The sequence below is a fragment of the Tamandua tetradactyla genome, chromosome 18, assembly GCF_023851605.1.
Source record: "Tamandua tetradactyla isolate mTamTet1 chromosome 18, mTamTet1.pri, whole genome shotgun sequence".
Classification (NCBI taxonomy): Eukaryota; Metazoa; Chordata; class Mammalia; order Pilosa; family Myrmecophagidae; genus Tamandua; species Tamandua tetradactyla.
In genome coordinates, this window is record NC_135344.1 from 11,910,754 (window position 1) to 11,919,511 (window position 8,758).

The 8,758-nt window shown below is 37.2% G+C and overlaps 1 long non-coding RNA gene across 1 annotated transcript; it reads left to right on the forward strand.

The window, feature by feature from the left end:
• Positions 1 to 2,089: 2,089 nt before the first annotated feature.
• LOC143662520 (uncharacterized) lies at positions 2,090 to 4,153 on the forward strand. The gene is made up of 3 exons (XR_013165383.1): positions 2,090 to 2,232; positions 2,534 to 2,617; positions 4,006 to 4,153. It is a non-coding gene; the product is annotated as an uncharacterized LOC143662520 (long non-coding RNA).
• Positions 4,154 to 8,758: the final 4,605 nt, after the last annotated feature.

The window sequence follows — 8,758 nt, forward strand, 5'->3', positions numbered from 1 at the left end:
CTCACAGAGCTCAGTAAGCAAATCATCTTTTCTGGGCAATATATTCAGCTTAAGTATAGCATGATCTAAAGAAAGTGAGCTCCTATGGAAAGAGGAGCCATTGCTACAAAAATGGAGGAGGAGACATTGGTTTAAAAAGCTGGAGAACTGGGTTCTAGTCATGACAGACTAACTTGCATCTGATTAACTGACCCACTAGAAACAACTACATATAAAATATGGAGAAGGCACTGGAGAGAAACCAAGTCAGGCAGACTTGTTGGGTTACAGTCCTCAAGAGAGAAGAATACATGAGATGAGCTCTACATTTACTCTGGCTTTTTCTCTCGGCAAATTTTTCAGTTTGCTGCACAGAGAAAGAGAAGCTGAAAGTAGCAGTCTTATCAGGTGGAGACAAAGGTCAGCATTTGGAGTGAATAAATCCTGTATTTGAGGGCCAAAATCTGAGAAAGGAGGAAATCAGAGAAAGAGTTAAAAAATCTACATGCAAATTCCCATCAAGCCATTGTCTGACTCTTAAAATTTTCATGCACAGAGCAAAACTTCAGAACCCTGGAAGAAAACAGCAACTGGGAGGCTAAAAAGCTAGAGACTGTACAGCTGTAAAGTGCTGGGGAAGACAGAGGTTGGAGTTCAAGGAGTGCGTCGGTAAACATTTGACCTTTTGTGGAGATCTCAGAGAAGCCAGGGCCATGCCCCAGGAGTAGAAGGAAAATGTAAACAGACCAGTCATAAAATGTCTACAGTCGAGCCTCAGAAGGATTAAAACAATCTGCCAATATTGTGATGAATATTAAACTGTGTGATGATATTGTGAGCCATTGATTGTACACCCTGCAGGGAATGTATGTATGTATTGAAGATTTATCAGCAGAAGTATTTAAAAAAAAAAACAAAAACCTGCCAATATTCTAGCTAGCTTCCAGAAGAAAATGTAAACCCCTTTCAAGGCAGGTAGTAACAGTCCAGAGCTTCTAAAATATTTCATCCACAATATCCAGCACCCAATAAAAATTTATAAGTAATGCTAAATATAATAGGGTTAAGGGACCCTAAACCAGACAACAGGGTAAAAACAGAGTACAAATGTGGACCCGCATGGGAAATCTCAGCAGATAAATGGAAATTCCCATAAAGAACCAAATGGAAACTCCAGAACTAAAAAGTCCAATATCTGAAATTTAAAAATTCACTAGATAGGCTTAGCAGCAAACTGGAGACTGCAGATGTGAGGGGTAGTTAACTTGATGCCAGAGCAACAAGAACTATCCAATCTGAAGGTCTGAGAAAAAAAAATGGTTGAAAAATAATGAACCTTGGTGATTTTTAGGAAAATATTAAATAGTCTAACATACATGAAATTGGAATTGTAGAGGGAGAGGAGAGTAAGAAAGGAATAGAAAAAGTATTTTAAGAAATAATGACCAAAATTGTCCCAAAGTTAGTGAAAAAAACAATTTACAGAGCCAAGAGGCTCAACAAACCCCGAGGGTAAATACAAAGAGAACCACACTGAGGCACATAATACCAGACTACTAAAACTAAAGATAAAGAGAACAATCTGAAAAGCTTCTGGGAGGGAGAGGATTGCACATAATTTAGAGAGTAATAACAATACAAACAGATTATTTCTCATCAGAAACACTGGAGTTTGTAAGACAAAGGAATGGTATCTTTAAAGTGCTGAAAGCAAAAATCAACTCAGAATTCTAGATACAGTGAAAACATCTTTCAATAAGAGGGCAAAGATATTTCAGTTAAATGAAAGGTGAGAGAACTCACTGCCCTCATATGTGCACTGTCTGAAAATAGTCCAGTGTGTTTTCAATAGCACTTAACTGCCTTCAGTTTTAATTGTCCTAATTCCCTAATTTTTCCAGGCTAACCATATTTGCCGGTAGAGTTTAGGACAACTGTGTCAAGGTTTATAACAAAAAGGAAAAGTCTATTTTAATGGTATTGAGCTAGGTGGAGAATAAATTTCTATTTCTCAGAACAGGAGTGGAGAGTGGAGTTTCACTTGGCTTTGTCATATCTAGCCACATGAACACAGGTGGTGGAATTTCCCACCCACTTTGTTGCAGGCAGAGAAACTTGAACACACATGGAGTATAAGTATAGCTAGGGCAGCTTCTGGAAGGAAGTTTCTGCTCCGGGTGTGCTTACCATCAAATGCCAGGACGTGGAAGAAAATCCTCCTGAGCATGACTGCCAGGAAGTCAAAGAGAAAGGGTGGAGTCTTTTGTCTGATATAATGCATAAAACTGTGCCTCCTATTCAAACAGGGCACAATGAATGCCTCAGGCAGACTGACCAAATGCATTAGCAAATCCTTCTCCATGGGAGACATTTGGAGGGTAGGGCTGGGGATGAAAAGAGGCCAAAAGAATTGAGCTGAAAGTGGAATTACCCTTTTCCTTACAGTTAATGACATGGAGGTCCTTCTGAGTTACAATTCAACTCCACCTTATCTTGTACCCATATTAGGATGTTAGGCAGTCTTCTTTTTAAGTGAATTTATCTATCTTTTCAGGGGCAAAAAAGAGAAAGCAGCATCTCCTTTCTCAGCAAGAGGTGAAGCCCATCAGCCAAGCTTCCAGTCAGGTCTCTGCATATGGTAAGCTCTGCATTCTTATCTTTTTTCTTTTGTAAAATTATATAGCAGTTCCCTGGAGAAGAAGAAGAAATTTGCTATGCCTAAATTTTTCCCCCTGCCATCCAGAGAAAAAATCCTAAATACATATTTTTAAAAACTGTGACTAGAGGAAGTATTGCGCTTGGGACCAAAGCATGGAGTGTGGAAGCAAACTACTCTTTGTGGTCTTGGGTAGGCTCATTCCATACCTCAGCTTCCAAATTTATGAAATGAGGATAAAGGTGCCTGCCTTGCACAGGATTTTGAGGATTTAAGGAGTTGTTTATTTTAGGTATTACCATACCAGTATACATTAAGTATAATTTTTGTGTTTACTATTATTTAGAGATAAATAATGCAAAATCCAGCTCTCTAGCTTTACCTGATGATTTCACTGAGTAGATTCCAAGAGAACCTTAGTTTATTGCAATGGATTCTTCTGTGTTAAAGAAAAAAAAGCAATTATTGGTTTACTGGGAACTTTGTCACATCCCACAGCCCCTACTAGACTGGTAGTTCTTCTCTGGGCCAAATGGGGCTTATTGCCAGCCAGTTACAAGAAAACAAGATTATCAAGGACCACAGAGAGAAACGAGAAAAGGGGCTGCAAAGGCAGAAGCATTTGGGGGAGAATAAGTGGCTACAGAGGGAAATTTCTCATGGAGAAGGCCAGAGACATTTGAAACTGATGGGTAGGAAGGGACAAAAGGGCAGATTATTTATTGGATAGGGGGCAGGTCTTGGCAAGGGAAGAGAGCTGTTCTCTAAGGTGGGCCTGGAATGGAATTCAAAAGATTTAAGGAAACTCTATCAATTCATACTGTGACCTAGGCTTGTATAACCCAATCCTAATGTCCCTAGATGGTCTCTGGGAATCAAATTGGAGGTCAGAAAAAGCCAGTAAAGAGCCACTGGGTAAATGGGGTGATCAGCTAAGTATCTGGAAGTTCTCTTCTGCTGTTGTGTGGAGAATGGATTAGAGGGATACGGATGAGATTGTTTATTGCATATATCAGCTCTATCTAGTAACTTTCAATGATGATAGAAATGGTACCTACGCTGTCCAATATAATAACCACTAGCCACTTGTGGCAATTGAGCAATAGAAATGGGGCTAGTTCATCTAAGGAAATGAATCTTATATGTCATTTAATTTTAATAAATTTAAATTTAAACAGCCACATGTGACTAGTGGCTACCATTTTGGATAGCACAACTCTATATTCTTCTCCCCTTTATCTGTACTAAGTTCTGAGCCACAGAATATGAGCTGAAATGGAATTTCTGGGTCATGCCTTTGAAGAAAAAGGTATGCTGCCCTCATCATACTCTTTTCCCTTTCTCCACTGGCTGAAATATGGCACCCCAAGTTCAAGAAGTACTTGAAGCACATGGACAAAACCTACTCTCAAGGATGACAGAGCAGTGTAGGAGAAGGAGCACGAGCCCCAGATGACTTTGTGTTCCACAACACCATGACAGCTTGACCTGTTAATAAATAAATAAATCTCTATCTCATTGATACTACTCTTATTTTGGGTTTTTGTCACATATGGTTTACCCTAACAAATACTATGAGTAAAACTGAAAATAGAGCGACAAGTTAAAATTGATTACATACTACATCATAGACGAATCTTTAAGTAAATCATCATTTTAAGTGAAATAAAACAAACACAAAAGGACAAATATTGTATGATCTCACTTACATGATGTATTAGTTTGCCAAGCTGCCAGAATGCAATATATCAAAAATGGAACGGCTTTTATAAAGGGAATTTAATAAGTTTGCAGTTCTAAGGCCATGAAAGTATCCAAATTAAAGCACCAACAAGGTTACCTTCACTCAAGAAAGGCTGATGCCATCCTGAACACCTGTCAGCCGGAAAGGCGCATGGCTGGCATCTGCTAGTCCCTTGCTCCTAGGCTCTCAGCTTGTTTCCTGTACGGGTTCTTCACTTGGTTTCTGTGGGCCTTTACTCAGTTCCTCTGGGACACAACTCTGGATTCTGGCTCGCTTAACATCTCATGGGAAGGCACATGGTGACGTCTACTGGGCTCTGCCCATGCCTAGGCATCTGCTCTCTCTGTTGGCACTCCAGGCATCTCCAAACATCCATGTCTCGGTTAACTCTGAAGCAACTGTTCTCCAAGAGTCTACAACTGCTCCCCACTTTCTCCAAAATGTTTCCTCTTTTAAAGGACTCCAGTAAACTTATCAAAACTCACTAAAAATGGGAGGAGTCACATCTCCATCTAATTAAAAAGTCACACATACAATTGGGGGTGTCACTTTTCTGTGCGGATAATCAAGTTTCTGCCTACAATACTGAATCGGGATTAAAGGACATGGCTTTTATGGGGTGCACAACATTTCAAACTAGCACACATGAAATTATTAAAATGTGTAAATTCATAGCCAGAAACTAGAATACAGGTTACTACAGGCTGGAGTGGCCTAGGGAATGGGAAATTAATACCTACTTGGTGTAAGTAATTTGTTTGGGGTGATGGAAGTTTTAGTAATGGTGGTGGTAATGTAGCACAACATGTGAATGTAATTGACACCACTGAATTATATATTTGAAAGTGGTTAAAATGGGAAATTTAAGATTGTATATGTTACCTGCACACATTTTTTTTACAGCCATAGAACTGTACAACACAAAGAGTAAACCCTAATGTAAACCATAATTATAATAACATTGTTTCATGAATTGTAATAAAGGAACAATGCTAATGGAAATATTAAGGAAAACTGTGAGGGATATGTAGGAACTTTGTGCTTTCTGCATGATTTTTCTGTAAACCTACAACTGCTCTAAAAAAAATGAAAGAAAAAAATTAAAAGGTTTTTAATTTTCTAAAAATTAAAGAATAGGTCTGGAGCAACCCATGACTCATGATCAAAAACTAAGACTTCCTTTTGAACTGAAGTTCTACCCTTATCTGTAAGTCAAAGCTACCAAGGGCAGGCTTGGGTAGCCCAAAAGAGCCTCTGGTAAGGGCAGCTGGCCCAATTCACAGCCCCCCAGTGGCAGCCATCCTCTCCTTGACTTTAGGATCTGAGGGAGCCTTTCCCAAGGGGGCCCCTCTTCCCTCCACCCTTGCAGAAGTGTTGCTGGGGCTGCCTGTACAAACAGGGAGAAATGCAGCCTGGAACAGCAGCAGTTCCAGAACCTGGCTGCAGAACTCACCTGAGCTCACAGGTGGCAATTACCAGGTGCTCACTACTACCTAGTCCCTAGACAGCGCCAGGCCAGGATCCCTGAATTTGACCTCTCCTGTCATCATATCCTAATATACCACAGGTACACTCTTTCTTTAGATCCAAAGTGTTATCTTGGGGCTTGTGACTGATCTTCTATTGTGTGATGTCACAACGTTGCTACAGCTTCAAAATTTGTGGTATATTCTGAGCAAGGTCATGCTGAAATTCTATGATTAAAAAAAAAAAGATAAGTTAAACGTAATAGAAAGAAATTAAAAGAATGGTCAACCCAACATGATGTTCCAGACCTTTAAAAACATACATTTAAATTCAGCAGATATAATTAGATCCATACAACGGCATTTCCAAAGACTTCTACACAGATTGACCTTGATGACCTGGTTCTAGTTCCACAAAATACCATTATATGACAGGTTTAAAATGTCACAATTCAAACATTTCATCAACTCAGGCTAACCTCTTCATGAGGCTTTATTACTGTTCTTTTTTAATTTAGTTCTTTTATTGGATGTATGGCCAACTCACTTCAGCCTTTTATACTGAATGGCTTTAGGACACTATAAATGTTGGTGGGTTCCTAATTTGTTTGACATCCCTCAAGAGTTAAAACAACAACACCACAGTGGCATCATTTCACTTTTTTCTTACTAAAACTTGCTGCCTCTCCTCTAACCTGGGACATTCAAAACTCATCTAGTAAACCGTATACTAATTAGTAGCCGACTGTATCAGGATATTAAATAGATTACAAGGCATATTTTGTGAATGAAATTTTTATTTACACACTGTATCTAGAAGCAGATACATAAATTCTTATACAATTAATTTCCAAAAATGTGCAAGAAATTACTATAATTTGTTTACAAACCAAAAAACATATTAAAATCAATGGACTTTGGATAATTCACTTTGTGGTGTTCTCATACAAATGGTATACACCTGATTTGAAACATAGAGAAAAAGTGTAAACTACAGCAATCTGGATTGCAAGTATTAATTTCATGGCACTCCAACATGACTATAAAATTTCTTTAATCCAACATGTATACTTATTACAAAATTCTGTAAGAATTTTTCGTATCTCTGGATATAGACTTTGGAACACGTTTCAGAAACAGCAACTACACATTTTGCCATGTTATGATTAATAGAAAGAATGCTTATTAAAAAATCTTCCTTACAGGATTAAAAAAGTATTAAAAGAAATCATATTTGTGATTACTAGCGTACCAATACTTGAGAATTTTAAAGTTTTTATGGAACTGGTGATTGCTCCCTTATCAAGTATTTAACCAAACTGTCTATTGCTGGTAGTGTGATTTCACTTTCAAATTAAGAATTCACATTTGATTAAATGCAAATTAAGATTTAACTGAAAATATAGTATTATGAATCATTCATAAAGCAACATCTCTCATCTCATCATCTGTAGTGTGGCTTGTTATAATTAAAATTGGCATTTCTGAAAGTTTTAAGAAACATTTAGACTTGCAGCACTAGCAGAGGCATTGCATATAACCTATTTAAGATTTTTAATAACTTTTATCCTGTTTCAATAATACTGGCCCAGAAATGACAAAGCATATTTTTATACGTTATTTCCTATATGCCAATGATTTAGCCTTTTGGCATTGAATTTCTTCAAGAGCAAAGTGGCTGCCCTGTGTAGCTGGTTTCCTTAAAAATTATTTTTAGTTTTGTCATCATTTCCTGTGATAAGTATTTTTGATCCTCCATATCTAAATTCTTAGATTATTGTACCAAGTAGAAAGAAAACAGTTTTCCTTAGAAAAAGATTTTTCAAGTACTTTCTATTGCTTTCTTACCATTTTTAAAAATGCATAATAGTGTCCTTGCAAGTCTGAAAATAGTTTCTGGTTTCCAAGATGTTTGTGATGAAGCATTTGATTTAAGAAAAAAAAACACTAAAAGCTCTGATCCATTTGTTATGGCAAATGGGTACAGCTTTCCTGTTTTTTTCTTTTTCTTGCTTTAAGCACAGATTGTTAGAAACATACTGAAAAGTCACTTAGAGGTTTCATCCACATATGTCATCTAAGCCATCTTTCAATAGGATCCAAAAATGTAATGAAATTATATCTAGGCCAAATTACAGGATGACTATCTCTTTTCCTTTCCATTTTTAACCAGACTGTTTTACTACTGTATAAAACCAATCTTTCATATTATGTCATGCTACTTAAGCCGAATGGGTATCTCTTCATACAAAAATAGAAAATATTGTAATACCTTCTTTTCTGTTTATAAACTTAATTTCTTGGCAAATACTTTGATTTTCAGCAATACACTATCAGAACCTAGTGATTCCACATTAGATGGTAGCAGGGCATACTATTCTAGGGTATTTTATATTATGGATATCCAAAAGCACATTAAAAACTGGCTTTCTGAATTAGAACCATATGAAGTCTTGCCCGCCAAATAAACACAAAGTACAATTTTAAATACATGTAGTTGAAAATCAGAATAATCTTTTCTTGATGCTAACTGGCTAGTTCTTAAACACATGGCATCATGAGGAAAACGGGGTGGGGGGAGAGGAAGGACAGGCTATGTCCACATGATGAGGCGGGGTTCAGGGTAGTCCAAAGACCTCTGTGCACCACGATTTCACAAAGAGTACATGTAAATGCTTCTAGAAACAGAGAAGCCATCTCAACATTTATTATTAATACACAGTGACTCTCTGACAATACTTGCATCTAATATAGATGCACAGGGACTTTTAACTCACCCCAGATATATTTTAAATTGTTTAAAAATAAATAATTTTGCAAAAAAATAGTTTAAATGTCTTGCATTAATTTGATAACAAGTTTACAACTCTGTAATAGTTCTTAATCCAAATAGCTTATAGTGAATACTTATTA